The sequence below is a fragment of the Tauraco erythrolophus genome, chromosome 25, assembly GCF_009769465.1.
Source record: "Tauraco erythrolophus isolate bTauEry1 chromosome 25, bTauEry1.pri, whole genome shotgun sequence".
NCBI classification, from domain to species: Eukaryota; Metazoa; Chordata; class Aves; order Musophagiformes; family Musophagidae; genus Tauraco; species Tauraco erythrolophus.
This window is the reverse complement of record NC_141489.1, coordinates 7,463,583-7,479,120: the sequence shown is the minus strand read 5'-3', so window position 1 is coordinate 7,479,120 and position 15,538 is coordinate 7,463,583. Positions and strand designations below refer to the sequence as shown.

Sequence of the window (15,538 nt, the reverse complement as noted above, 5' to 3'; positions counted from 1 at the left end):
AAGCAGGACCCCCGGGAGACCAGAAATGGCCTAATGTGGATCCCCACTGGGATCATCAACAACCCCAGGGGAGACAAAACATGAGGGATCTGAGAACGTTGATCATACAAGGAATAAGGGAAGCGGTTCTCCGAGGGCAAAATATTAATAAAGCATTTAATGAACAACAAGGGAAAGATGGATCTCCAACAGAATGGTTGGAGAGGCTAAGAAAAAAGCCTACAAATGTATTCAGGAATTGATCCCAATACAGTAGCTGGGACCGCATTACTTAGAACGCAACCTGTAGCTAAATCCTGGAAAGATATAAGAAAGAAATTAGAAAAATTAGAAGATTGGCAGGAAAGAGGATTAGAGGAATTACTTAGGGAAGCCCAAAAAGTCTACGTTAGAAGAGATGAAGAAAGACAAGCGGCAAAAGCAAAAATCGTTGTAGCAGTGAGAGAAAGTCAGAGGAATAAAGCCCTGTCTGGGGAAGTAAAAATTAGAAAACATACCCCGGGGGCAGCCGGTTAAAAAAAAAAAAAAAAAAAAAAAAAAAAAAAAAAAAAAAAATCACGGTTCCCATTTGTTACTACTGTAACAAGAAGGGACATGTTCAAAAGACTGCCGTAAGCGAGAACAAGATAAAAAAAAAAAAAAAATGTTTAAGGAAGAATAGGGGTGTCAGGGGCTATATATTCTGGGGACTTCAACATCAACAGAGCCCTTGATAAAATTAACAATAGGTCTCCATAAGGAAGAGGTTCTATTTTAATAGATACAGGGGCCAAAATATAAAGAAAAAGGAATTAGAAGAGTAGAAATAGACCCCGTAAGCGTTTACATAATAAATCTACATCGCCCGATTAGAATCAAGCAATACCCTATACCCATGGAGGGTCGAAAGGGGTTAAAACCCGTAGTTGACGGACTTTTAGAAAAATGAACTTTGGAACTATGTATGTCACCTCATAATAAACCCATCCTCCCCGTAAAGAAACCGGATGGGTCATATAGAATGGTGCAAGACCTGAGAGCTGTAGATCAGCGAACAATCATTAAATTCCCTGTGGTAACAAATTCTTATGCTTTACCGAGTCATACACCCCCCCCCCCCAAAACATACTAGGTATAGCGTAATAAATTTGAAAGATGCCTTTTGGGTCTGTTCTCTGGGTGAAAGATCCAGAAATTATTTTCCCTTGGAGCGGGAGCCCGGCTGCCCGCGGCTGCTCGCGGAGGTGGCGGCGGGGCCCGGCGCGGCGCACGGCCCCCCCGGGCCGGCCTGACGGCGGCCGCGGCCCGGCGGGGATTTTCCTTCCCGGCGCGCCGGCCGCGCTCGGCCCGCCCCGGGGCCCCTATTGCCGCCGGCGGCGTGACCGGGGGGGGGGCGGCTTTGTGGCGGCCGCGCCTCCCCGTGCGCGGGCGGAGCGGGTCCGGGCCCGTTCGGCTCGGCCCGGCCGGCGCCGGGGGCCGCCGAGCCTGAAGCTATTAAAACACATTGGGGGACAAAGGCATTAAGCGATCGTTTCCTTAAACAATTCGGCTGTAGTGGGATTTACGAAATAACAAAGCAAATTGCACAAAACTGCGTAACTTGCAAAAAGATAAATAAGAAAGTGTTTCGGCAAGTGGCTTCGGGAAAAAGAAAAATAGCTTACAGACCTTTCGAGAGAATGCAGATTAATTTCACTGACCTGCCTAAGGCGGGAAGAACAAAATATTTATTAGTACTAGTAGATCATTTAACACGATGGGTAGAAGCTCACCCTGTAGCACGAGCTACAGCACAGATGGTGGTAAAAATTTTGTTAAAACACTTGATACCTCGATATGGGATAATTGAGTACATCGATTCTGATCAAGGCACACACTTCACTTTTGAAATAATAAAACTGTTAGGTCAATCGTTAGGTATTCAATGGGAGTACCACACTCCATGGCATCCACAAAGTTCGGGAAAAGTGGGAAGGATGAACAAAACAATAAAAAACAACAATTGGCTAAATTAATGAGTGAAACTCAAATGCCTTGGACAAAGTGCTTAGCTTTGGCACTTTTAAATATAAGAACAAAACCACAGAGTGAAACTGGATTATCACCATATGAAATGTTATATGGTATGCCTTATTCCCAAGGAATGCCCTTGGGAAATAATGTAATTGAGGATCATAATATCCAAAAATTTATAATCATTATTGGAAAAAGATTAAAAGAGTTAAGAGAAATTGGAACGATAGCTCAAACACCGCCTTTAAAGTTTGCAATTCACACAATAAAACCGGGAGATAATGTTTTGATGAAAACGTGGAAAGAAGAAACCTTATCTTCCCTTTAGGAGGGACCTTTTCTTGTTTTATTAACCACAGAAACAGCTGTAAGAACTGCTGAAAAGGATGGACACGCGTAGTGAGTAAAGAGTCCAGTAAAGAAGTGGAAAATAACATCTGAACTGGGAGGAACTAAGCTAACCATCTGATGAACTTAAAGAGACCTCCACTGGAGAAATATAAGCTAAGTTACTGTGGGAATTTCATAGCGGTAACTCCAATAAAGTTTAGCAGGAGGTAATATTCCTATAAGCCTCTGGAGAGGAGTTGGCACTTGTGCCTGATCATTGTTTAAATGCTGTTGTTTGTTTGTAAGTGTTAAGTGTTCTGCGCGTTTAATATTTACATAATAGTTCAAATTTTTCGGAACATTCACTGTGGAGCTGCCACTCCCTTAATATAAATAGGGAGTAGGACAACAAAACTAAGTATAATATACCAATTAAAAGAGCTAACCTTGTAACCCCTGCAGGTGCTCAGAAAAAGACCACCCCTTCAAGATTAAGGAAGAGGGCAAGACCGGACAGGGAATCAGTGGTGCGGCTTAGAAGGTCTGCCAAGGGCTGCAACCCCTTCGGGCTGTGACCGCCGACCACTATGGCCCTTACCGGACCTCTTCTGAGCCTATATGGGGTGAGTTTCCTGACTCAGGCTGCAGCAAACAATTACAGCCAATGTGTGGTCACTACCAGAAGGGGACGGGTAAACTCCCAAATCTTGGTATATCATACTGTTTATGAATGCAAAGCTCAGAAAATAGGAAGCTGCAAAGAAGAAAACAGAACTGTATGCTATGATCCAAAGGAACTCCCTTATCAATATTGGATGGGAGTAACGACAAATTCGAAAGAAGGCAGACTAATTGGAACAAGTAAGGTAATAACTGATTTGAATACTCCAGTATTGATAACTTTTGACACCTGTGATGCTATTGATGACGACTTGTATAGTAATTGTGGTAACATGGGATGGAGAAAATATTGCAATCAAAGTGAAAAATATATATGTCCCAGACCTAAGACATCCCAACCATCTAATTGTTATATCAACAATTGGGATTATCTTGCCAGGAGCTATTACTATTGTGGGGGCGCAGGTTAAACTTGTGCCTGTTGGAGTACAGCTCCTCCATGGGGATGGCCCCAACAATGTAAGGGGACTTAATTAAAAGCAGAAATTAAAAAAGGAACGGTTGTCTCCAATTGTACAGCCCATTCTTGTAATCCAGTTAACCTAACTATTAGAAATCCAAAACAACGGAAAGACCAGGACATAAGAATTGGACTGTTAATTTATGAACCTGGGGAAGATCTGGGAGCTATTTTTACACATAATAATTAAAGAAAAGACAAGGGAATCAATACAGCACAGATTATTATTCAACGCCTTCTATCATGAAATGAAAAAAGGAGTAAAATATGAAATTCCCACAATAACTAAAAATTTATTTGTAAATCTTGCTGAGAATATTGCTAAATCATTAAATGTAACTAATTGCTATGTTTGTAGAGGAACAAATCAAAGTGAACAATGGCCATGGGAGGCCATGGAAAGCAATATAAGTAGTTCCCAAATATGGAAAAAATAGAAAAGGGAAATAGGAAACAACAATGGGTACTCCACACAAGTATAATTGGAAGGAGTTGCTGGCAAAATCTAAAAGATAACGGAAAACAAGTAGGTAACCTGGAGTGTGAAAGAGGTTACCTATGAAATAAAACTTGAAATAATTGGAGTAAGTGGGGAAACCCACTGGAAATTAATAATCAATTTAAAAATTGGACCAATGGAACCAATATACCAAATGGTTAGCCAGCTCCTGAAGGTCATTATTGGATTTGTGACAAATTAGCTTATGCATTTTTGCTGAAAAATTGGACAGGGTCCTGAGTATTAAAAACCGTAAGACCCAGTTTTTTCCTGTTACCCATAAATCGGGGAGAGTGACTGGGAATTCAAGTGTATACAGAAACCGATGAGTTAAAAAGAAAGCGCTATAAGCGGAATTTGCAAATTGGAAAGATAATGAATAACCACCTGAGAAAATCATTGCCTGTTATGCTCCAACTACACGAGCAGAAAATGGATCTTGGGGTTACAGAACTCCAATATATATGCTGAATAGGATAATAAGATTACAAGCAGTGCTGGAGATAATAGTAAACAAAACTGGGGATGCACTTGGATTAATTGCTAAACAACAAACCAAAATGAGAACGGCTTTGTATCAGAATCGCCTCGCCTTGGACTATTTGTTGGCACAAGAAGGAGGTGTATGCGGAAAATTTAATCTTAGTAATTGTTGTTTGGCAATTGATGATGACGGAAAAGTTATAGATGAACTTGTAAAGGAAATGAAAAAAGTAGCTCACGTCCCAGTTCAAACTTGGAATGGAATCAATCTAGGAGAATTAGGGGGATTTTTTGGAAATTTCGTGAATGGTGATTGGCTAACCAAAATTGGAATAGTTATACTAGGAATATTCGGAGGATTGTTAATAATTCCATGTTTGATACCTTGTGTCATTAGGCTAGTACATTCGGCTATACAGGGAATGCAGATATCTGCAGTACCTGTTAATTCGGAAACACAAAAAGGAAAAACTCATTCCCTGTTAGTAATAAAAACAAAAGAAGCCAAGGGACCGACACCTATTCAGCAAGTGTTGACACGATTGGAAACAAAAACACGAATCAATACCATCAAAAAAGAAAATGAGGGATTGTGAAATATGTTCCTTTGATTCGTGTCAATATGGTGGTAAGGAGCGGGGTGTGCCTTATTTAAGAGAAGTGATTATCTTAGTTTAAGATCTCTGTGAAATGCAAAAACATAAACTTGCGAAATTCCTCATGATGCTGCTGACCGCCAGAGTGATACACAGGATGCTCTGGCACTGCAGAACAAAGAGCTCTGGTGACAGTTCATCGTGATGCAAAACGAGATAAAAGGAAATGGTGAAAAGGTAGAAAAGGATGGAGAGCATAGATGCTGGGAAACTCTCTTCAGGTGGTCACCTTCAGCTCCAGGATTTTTCAGCCATTTAAAATATCCTGTGACAATACTGTTAATAGCTGCAGCTGCTTTAATATTGCTACTGACACTGCTGTACATATGGGTTTGGCGTGTATATTTTCAGTGCACAAAGTGTTATATCAATCGGGAAACTTATGCAAGTAAAAGGATTTACTTGATCTAATAAAAAGGGGGGGGGCTGACAGAGGGAATATAGAAATACTAACAAAATCACATAAGAAGGTATATATTAGTTATTGTTTAAATATTAAATACTAACAAGTTAATTGTTTAAACACTCAATACTAACTGCTACACTAACTGCTGTATGAATTATTGCTTGCCTTAATTAAAGTGTGAAGTCTCAGTCCCTGCTGGCTGCCCAGGGAGGAGGTTGGTGAGAGAGATAAGAGAGATGCCAGCAAAGTCGTAACTCAGGACCCACACATCTGTAGGGAGGAAGGGAGACAAAAACTAGCCTATGAGGGCAAGATAAGGACTAACAAGAACTACAACCAGATGTCCACTCAAGGACGGACCAGGCTGGAACCGGTTTGGTTCTGCAAACGCAGCCAAATCGGGAATTTTAGAGAAGAGGTGAAAAGTGCACAGTGAGGAAGACCTACGGCCTTCATCCTGAAGACCCCTGCCCACGTGAGGAAGACCTCCGGCCTTCATCCTGAAGACCCAGGCCCACGACCATCAGGAGGCGTGTCGAGGAGGAGCCTGAGGCGGATCCTGAGGCGGGGACTATAGAAATGATCTCATGGGAAAAAACTGACCTTTTTGGGGGGGCTATGAATATGTTTGTATAAATACAAGAAAAACTGCCACGGCGGGTGTGCGTCTTGGTGGAGCGGAGACTCCCGGCGCACCCAGCGCTGTTTGCTTGCCTTTATTCGCTTAATAAATTGTAAACTTTGATTGGAGTTCTGTTTGGGACTCACTCATTTATCACACAGATAACCAACGGCAATGATAAACTTGGCTTTGTTTTTCATTCTGTGAGATGATTAATGAACACTCACATCTTATGTTCTCTGATTAGTGCTTCCAGGAGTCTAACGAGCTGTTCCGGTCACTGTATTCAATTCAAGGGTACACAGGCAGGCATCTAGTATGATTTTGATCTTCTAGAGGATGTGAGACATACACAAAGGTATGTCTAAAGCCAGGCAGCCTTTCAGATATGCGGTTGGAAGCCACACAGAATGATGCAAACCATCTGAAAAGGTGCTAAGGAGAGACTCAGTTTCCTAAACACAAATGCCTAGTGACATTAGGTGCTGAGTGGTATCTTACCTGGCCTTCAGCTGTCAATTCATAAGCATGCAGGTTTCCCTTATGTTCTGCGTTATACACGTGACCCTAAAGCATTTAACTTGGACACCCTAGCATATCTGCAAATGCAGTAGTTTTTTATGTTCAGGCAGTTAATTCACACAGTAGCTGATTTTGCTTATGCTTGTGGATTGCTCCTTCAATGTCAGAAAGAGGTCAGCTGAGCCATGTGAACCATGCTTTTCCCCTCATCAATTCAAAGGAGAATCTCAGGGTGACCAGCTTCAGTGCAGGCTATATTGGAGGCACTTGGTCTGCTTAGATGACTCCTAGCCTCCAGGTAAAAAACACTTCAAAAAGACTACCCTAAGAATTATGGGGTTTAAATATCAATCCCAAGCACGTATTGTGGCAAAATGGAAATTTTGACATCTTTAGAAATGTTAGCTTTGAAGAATAAGTAAAGGTCCTGTTACATGCAACGAGTGACTTCCCTACAGAACTTTGTAGAATCTTATAGTCATATTTTTCAATGCATCATGAAATATATGAGAGGAGTTATCCTAGCAATTCATCCTCTTTAAACATCTAAAGAAAATTGCTGCAGATTTCTCTAAATAATGATCTCAGAAAGGGTGAGTCAGCCCATCCTGCAATGAACTTCCAACAAAAGTCAAAGAAATCACTGGTTTGTGTAAATTTCTCTCCACTGATTCTTGGAGACTTCTAGGGCGACAAGCTGCAGCTTAGGCATCTAAACCATAGACATAAAATGGTACAGGAATGTTAAAATCTCAGGCTAAGTGCTGAAAAGCACTTGTAGTTACCGACATGAAAAGGTATGTGTGTCTTTCTGGGGAAAAAGTTCAAGACAGTTCTCTTTCTTCAGCCTTCTTTGCATCCCAAGGTATTAACGAAGAACTGACTCCATGGTTGTGGTTCACCTGATCAAATATTGTTATTGACAAAGTAGGTGCTCTCTCCTGAGTTGTTTGTGTTAATTCAGATGGCTACAATGTTGCACAATGCCACAAACCATGCAACAGCCTAATCTAGTCAATTATGAATTCAACCTAGACAATTGTCTCAGAGGTTGATAATTGTAGTGTCCATGCCTAGATGAGGTGAATTCCAGCCAAGATTTACGTTTCACCTTCCAAGGTATTTTTGTTTGTCTCTCCTTGATGGCAGCAATAAATCTTTTATTTGCTTCCTTACAAAATCACCTTAGAAGCGGATGTTGGGTAGGGCATCTCTGTAGAACTCATGTTTACATTGCCATCAGTGCTGAGTCTAGAAGAGTAAACTTATGAAGTTCACATAACTGGCTGAAAGCAGCTGAGACAACAATTATAAATGAATATAAATAAGAAATGTCTAAAAGTGCATAACCAATTAAGAGGCACTAGCATGTCACTTAATATGTTTTAAAAATATGCAAACTTACAGCTATGCAATAAACTGTGTAGCATTCACATTTGCTGAGACAATTATAGCCATGCTGGCATTGTTACTCCAAAACAAAGATTAAATTGCTCCCTCTGAATTAGATCTCTTCCTCTGATCTACCTTCAGCTGCCTAAAAAAATTACTCTTTAAGTCTAAATTGTTCATCTAAGAATCAGCTGTTCTCAACAACTCAAAGTGAAACAGGCCACTCTTCAGAGGAGTGGGACTGCAATTAGCTGATTTGGAAAATCTCTAGTTAAACATTGAAATCTAAACTAGTCTCTCAGGCAACTGGTGCAGTCTGGAAAAAAAAAAAAAGATTACCTTTTCTAGAGAAAAATGTCTCATCCTTATTTGGGCAGTTAAGGTAGGTGAGATTAGCTAATTTGATAGTGAAAAGTCTAGGATAAGTAACACACACTCTGAGGGCTGAAAATTCCACAAGGAGACTCTTCCTTCAAATATTGTAAGTCATTTTCTTTCATTGTCTACTAAGGGAAGAAAATGGTTAAAACTTTTCAATATTTAGGAAACATTCACATTTTTTGACCACTTTACTCAGAACATCCTTCAGCTCTTTGTTTCTCAGACTGTAGATGAGAGGGTTGAGAAGAAGACTTTATTCAGTGCTCTTAGAGTCCTAGTTTTTGGCAGGACATAAACAGTTATTAAGCTTCTGTAAAAAACTGTAACAACAATGAGGTGGGAAAAGCAGGTGGAAAAAGGCTTTTGCATCCCAGTGCGGAAGACACTCTGAGGACAGTGGCGATGATACACATGCAGGACACCAGGGTTAGTAGGAAAGGAGGCAGTGCACATACTGATGAGAGGAGGAGCACCAGCATTTCAGTCAGGCTGGTATCACAGCAGGAGAGTTTTATCATTGGAGTGAAACCACAAAAGAAATGATCGATAAACTTGGGACCACAGAAGGAATGTTGTGAAATCAGGAAGCAGCTTATGGCCATCACAAGGAAACCATTCATCTAAGACCAAGCTACAAGCTGCAGACAGTATCTGCTGTTCATGGCAGCTCTGCAGTGAAAGGGTTTGCATACTGCTACATACCAATCGTAGGACATTACCGATAAGAGAAAGCTTTCAGTGACTGCCAGGGAACCAAAGAAATAACATTGTGCGATGCAGCTGCCAATAGAAATGCTCTTGTCCCCAGTCAGGAAGCTGGACAACATCCTGGGCAGGATGGTAGAGCTGTAGTAGGTCTCCAAGCAGGACTGCACAGGAAGAAGTACGTGGGTTTGTGGAGGTGTCAATCAGCCACCACCAAAACAAAAATGAGGATATTGCCAATCATAGTCACAACGAAGATCACCAAGAAAAGAAGGAAGAGAAAAGACTGCATTTCTGGGATATTCCCAAATTCCAGGAGCAGAAATGTTGTGATGCCTGTTTTATTTCTACATCCCGATTTGCCATGTATGACGCCGTGAGGAAGCGCATCACAGCCTGGAATCAAGCATCAAGAGCTACTAATACATCATCACTGAGTAACTACAGAAGAAAGATGTTATTGTTACCATTGCATGGTATTGTTCATTTTCTTTTTAAGGAGTTCCTGAACATTCTCCAGATAATTATGAGAGAGATTATTTTATATTTTTAATTTTGTCCTATGCAAATTTTTAACACAATTGTTTGCTTGGGTTTGGAAAGTATCACACAGAACTGCAGCAGGATTTTTTTATGACATAGACTATACCAGACCAATACAACCAGTGGAAAAGTGCAATATTCATTTTCTAAGAACTGGTCAGATTCATGAGTGGTTTTGGATACTGAACTTAATAAAAACCTAAAATATCCGGAAAAATTTTGAGGAAAATATTGAATGGTATGGTTTATCTCACTTGGCAATTTTTTTTGAAATCTGCATGGTCAGAAAGCGATATTCCAGCCAACAGAAACAAATTATGATTTAGAAATCTTCAGTCAAAAGAAGACAGAAAGAGAGGAATTCTTGAGTGGGTGACTATTTCATCACCCAAGATGGCAAATACTATACTTAGGAAATAAAAAAATACACTGAAGAAAATAATGAGGAGAAATTAATTTTTTATTTTAATGCACTGATAGCTATTAAAACTATCAATTTATCTTCTTTCTCTCTGTCGTAGTTTAGGCCAATCCGGCAACCAAACTCCACACAGCCGCTCTCTCACTCCTTCCCCAGTGAAGTGGAGAGGAGAAAAATATAACAAAAGGACTGAGGGTCTGTTACCCAACAATAAAGGGGTTGAAGTTTTTGTGTGAGAGTTTCATGAAAGGTTTAGTCGGCAGTAGGTGTTTTACACATACCTAAAGAAACTAAAAAGATGACCATCCTTGAAGCTGTCAGGAGTGATTAAAATGGAGACTCTTTATCCAGAACTGTCTGCCCTTGGAGGGAACATCCCAGAAACTGCATGAACTTTGTTATCATGTTTTTCTGAACTGTGAACATGCAGTGACTTGGGGGAAAAGGTAATTCTGGCAGGGGGAGATCGCGACAACCAACTCACGGATGACCTGCCCTAATTACACCCCAGACCCAAAAGAAAGGGGCGGAGGAGGAAAACTGAGCATGCGAAGTAATTTACATGTAAAGCAAGAGAAAATTAACCAATTGTTTCAGAATATGCAAATATGTTATGAATTATGCATGATTGTAGTGTATAACTAATTTTCTGTCCAGAAGCCGGTGTGCACGCGAGGAGGAGAAATCCCCCGTGCACCCAGCGCTGCAATAAAGAATACCTGCTTTCTAAAACTTTAAAACAAGTCTTGGAAAGTTCAGTTTCCTTTTCAGGTATCAGGTCAAGACAAAGACAAGAACAGAGGGAGCACCCACCAACCATGGTCCCGGGCAAAACAGACTCAGCTTTCTTAAAGCAAAGCAACTTATTAAGTTACTTAAAAGGACAAAGGGAAACAAAACCAGTTACTTGAGAGGATAAAAAGTAACAAAGCCAGATCTTAAAAACAACACCTTCTCCCCTCCTCCCCCCGCCTTTCCTTTTCTTCCCGGCTCTACCTCCTCCCCCAGCGGTGCAGGGGGACAGGGAATGGGGGAGTGCAGGTCAGTTCATCCCATGTTGTTCCTGCTGCTCCTTTTCTTAAAGGAGGAGGAGTCCTTACACCCTTTTTCCTTGTTCCAGTGGATCCTGTACTCACGAGGAAAAATCCACAGACTTCTCCAGCGTGAGTGCTACCCGCATGATGCAATCCTTCCTCATCGGATTGCTCCAGCATGGGCTTTACCACAGTCTCGGATTCTTAGGGAGTTGTTGCCACTCACTCGGGTGTGCATCGTCACACATACTCTAGATGCATCTCTACCTTGTCATGCGTCCCATGCTGCATTGTTGGAGTGCAGATCTTTGAAGAGACTGCACGAAGAAAACCCTGTGTAAATAAAGACTGGAGCTCTAAAGTTAGGCCTCAAGGGCAGAATGCCCTTGAAGTTAAGGATAAGAAAACTATGCAGTATGATAAGGGAGTAGTGTTTGCTTAGAGCAGAGCTTCGCTAGGCGGGTGTCTGTTTGAAATAGGCTGTTAAATATGACAAGCATGTGTATCATCCAATAATGGTGTAGAAAAGGTGTGGTCTCAGGATTATTGGCAAAAACTGTCTATATAAGCAATAAGAACTGCGCAATAAACGAGACTTCCTGCAGCTAACTCATATTGAGTCGTCTCAGTACTTCTCCAAATCCCTTCTCCGCACTGCATGACCATCCTCAGGCTCAGGCGTTTCTTCTCCAACGTGAGCTTCTCCACGGGCTGCAAGTGGGTCTCTGCTCCACCGAGTCTGTCCTGGCTGCAGGGAGGTCGCCTGCCATCTCGCCACCGGTTGCAGGGGAAACTCAGCTCCGGCACACCTCGTCCTGTTCCATCTTCACTGACCCGGTGTCGGTGTGCCCGTTTCTCTCAGATCTCAGTTCCCTCTGGGTGAACTCAGCCCAGCAGGCACCCCAGGAGCAGGGCTCTCCCCAGGTTCCCCAGGCGGCTCCGCTGCGGCCATCCTCAGCGGGTGGCGCCGGCCCGGCACAGGCAGCCCTGGCCGGGAGCCTGGGAGCGGGGACAGTGCCCTCCTCCTTTCTCTTCACTCCTGGGCAAAGCACCTTTTCCCGCTCCTTTGTCCCAACATAAATAGGGCAATTCACAGAGGTGCCAATTGGCTCAACCCCAAGGGGGATGGGAGTCCGATCTGGTGGCCAGAACCGGGTCTGACCCAGTTCCAAAACCAGGAAAGTCACAGGGAGCAAATCCCCTCTCCTGCCACCAGAACTCCTTTACATCAAACCATCACACTGTCCCTCTCTCCTCTCTCCTTGTTTTCCTGGATTTTCAGGAGTTGGCATTTTCTTGTTCACTTTTTGGTTTGGGCATGCTTTTGTGTGTGCATTTTTTTTTCTGTAAAAGAGCTCTTGCACAAGCTAAACAAACACAAGGCTGAGGAACAAGAAAGTGATCTGCCAGGGACCTGGTGTTACTCGTTAAACTTAATATTGTTGCTCACACAATCAACCTCAGTGTAGACACACATATCTGTATGACTGCCACAGTCAGTGCTCAAAGCAATTGAGATGAACTATACTGTAGGAGGATTTCTCTCTCTCAACCACAGCCTACTGGTTTAGTTCTGGACAATCATATTGAAGTGTCTTTATTTCATTCAGACAGAATATCCAAAAAAGTAACACTTCAAAATGGAATAAAAATTATTCCTGATTCACAAACCATATTTCAATAGAAAAGATCATGGGAAATTTTCCCACTTACCTTGCTGCGGGACAGTTTGCATTTGTAATTCTCACAGGCAGACTGCTGAGGCTATCGGTAGAATTTCTGCCCTCTTATCCCAAAAATACTGTACGAATGGAAAGTAAAAAAATACCTTAGAAAATCTGGTATTTAGTTACGCTATGGTGAATATCTAAAAGACCAACAGCATGCTGTTTTGTTGACCTGTTCATCCTTCCTGCTGTAATTTTCTTCATACGCTTTATGCATCAATGTCCATCCTAATATTTTCATCCTGGATCAACCTCAGAGGACAGAAGAGAGTTATAAAATAATATTTTCTGATTTAACCAAAATTAATATGATTTAGCTCTTAGAAATGTGATTTCAGCCTACTCTAATATGACGCACCCCCACTCGAAGTGCTTTCACTCTGTAGTTGAATCAGGTCTTCCAGTGTAAAAATCTTCTCCAGTAGGCTGTGGCTCTGCTCTGCCTGCCTATGTACTGCTGAAAGAAGAAATTCCATCTGGAACTGATATAAGATGCATCAGTTGTCCCGCTGCTTATTTTTCCTGCTGGAATAGCAAGTGTCCCTTGGCATTACTGCATTTGGGAATTTGCCATTAACAACCCACAATGACTCATATGTTTTGCAGATTTTTCAGACTATGACACAACTAGAAGAGGATGAAAACAAAATTTTCAGTCTGAAATAAGGTCTTTACAAAGTAGTTTTCCTATCTGTGTTTATCATTTATTCTGTTACTTTGTTTCCCATTATCAGTCAAAATTGCAAGAAACTGCTTATTTTTGTATGTCCTGGTTTTAGCTAGGACAGAGTTAGCTCTTCTTTGTAGCAGCTAGAAGAGCTCCATGTTCTGGTTTTACTCAGAGGCTCGCTCTGAGAAGAATGTTGATAGCAAGCTGATGTTTGTGGTTGGCACTGAGGTCTCAAGGACTTTTCAGCTTGTCGTGTTCTTGGCAGTGTGCAGGAGCACAACAGGATAAGGGGGGAGCACGGCCGGGACAAGGGGGTCCACGACTCTCCTTAAGATTTGTAATTGAACTTAAGATTGAGGACCAAACTGGCCAATTAGTATTCCATATCATGCAGCGTCATGCCCAGTATAAAAGTGAGGGTCAGCCAGAAAGAAGGGCTTTTGCCCTTCCGGGACTCTCACTTTCGGACTCTCAGAGCGCTCTCTCTCTCTCGTTCTCTGTCTTGGGGCCTCCCATTCATCCGGGATTGCGGTATCGGGATTTATCTTTTTCGGGATTGCAGCTTCAGGACAAGACAGGCCTCGGTCAAGGGGTGGTGAGCAATCACACTGTACATCACTTGTTTGTATATATTTATCCTTGTCCATATCCATACATATATATATTGGTAGCGGTAGTAGTAAATTGTTCTTATCTCAACCCACAGGTCTCTTTTCTTTTTCTTCTTTGATTCTCTCCCTCATCCCTGGGAGTGGGGGAGTGAGCAACTGTGTAGGGTTCGGTTGCCGGAGCAGCCTAACCCACGACAGATTACTATTTACATTTAAATGATTTAATTTTCCTAAACTGTGTTCTATAGATGTTGTAATGGGTCTGGCCAGGACAGAATTGACTTTCCCCTCAGCAGCCCTCACAGTGCTCTGCTTTGTAGCTAGAATTGTGTTGAGAACACGCCAATGTTTTGGCCACTGCTGAGCAGTGCTCGCACAGCATCAAGGCTGGATCTCCAACACCCTACACCCACCCCCACCAAAGGCCAGTAGGCTGGGGATGGGGAAGAGGCTGGGAGATGACACAGCCAGGACAGCTCTCTCAGTCTGACTGAAGAGATATTCCATGCTATATGACATCAAGCTCAGCAATTAAAGCTAGGAGAAAGGAGGATAAAAGGGGAGCATTCATTATTAAGGCGTTTGTTTTCCGAAGCAACCATTATGTGTACTGAGGCCCTGCTTCCCAGGAAGGGGCTGGATGCTGCCTGCTGATGGAAAGTATAGAATAGCTTTTCTATTGCTTTTTTTCCTTTGCTTCTGCACACAACCTTTCCTTTTTCTTTATTAAACTTCCTTTATCCCAACTCACAAGCTTTACATCTTATTTTCTCCCTCTGTCTTGCTGAGGAGTGATAGAGTGGCTTGGTGTGCACCTGGCAACCAGCCAAGGTCAATCCACCACAGATGTCTATGTTTTGACTGTATATATACATGTATTTTACATGTTGCCAGCTGAATTTTACCTCTTAAAACAGACCGGAACAGACCAGAGCCTTAAAACTCACATTAACCACGTTTAAACCTTAGTTAATTACTGAAACTCCATGCATGCCCTACTTTATGAGCATTTCTGTGCATTTTTATTGAAAGGAGAAAAAAACAAGAATGGTCATGGACAGAATAGAATTACACGAATCTTTTAGAAGGAAACTATGTAGAAAGTGGGATTTCTTAAAGAAAATGAGCCTGCTCCATTTCAGCTGGCTAAATTATGCAGTATAAATGGCTGAGTCCAAGGTCCTCTCCTTTGCTGATAAGACCTGTCTTGCTGGGTGACCACTGACCGTGCCTGATGCTGACCACTGTCCTTGGATGCAGTCCTGACCCTGAGTTGCCTCTCTGCATCCTGGCTTCTTGTTGGTCACATCACTGCCCCCCTCACCCCCCACCCCCACCTTACTGTTGCATTTGGCTCCCAACTCACCTTCCCTCATGGAGCAGCTGGCCTTCGCTGCTCCCTG

The 15,538-nt window shown here is 42.2% G+C and overlaps 1 pseudogene; it reads right to left on the bottom strand.

The window, feature by feature from the left end:
• Nucleotides 1-8,643: 8,643 nt before the first annotated feature.
• Nucleotides 8,644-11,291, bottom strand: LOC147527049 (olfactory receptor 6B1-like; annotated as a pseudogene).
• Between the last annotated feature and the right edge of the window lie 4,247 nt (nt 11,292-15,538).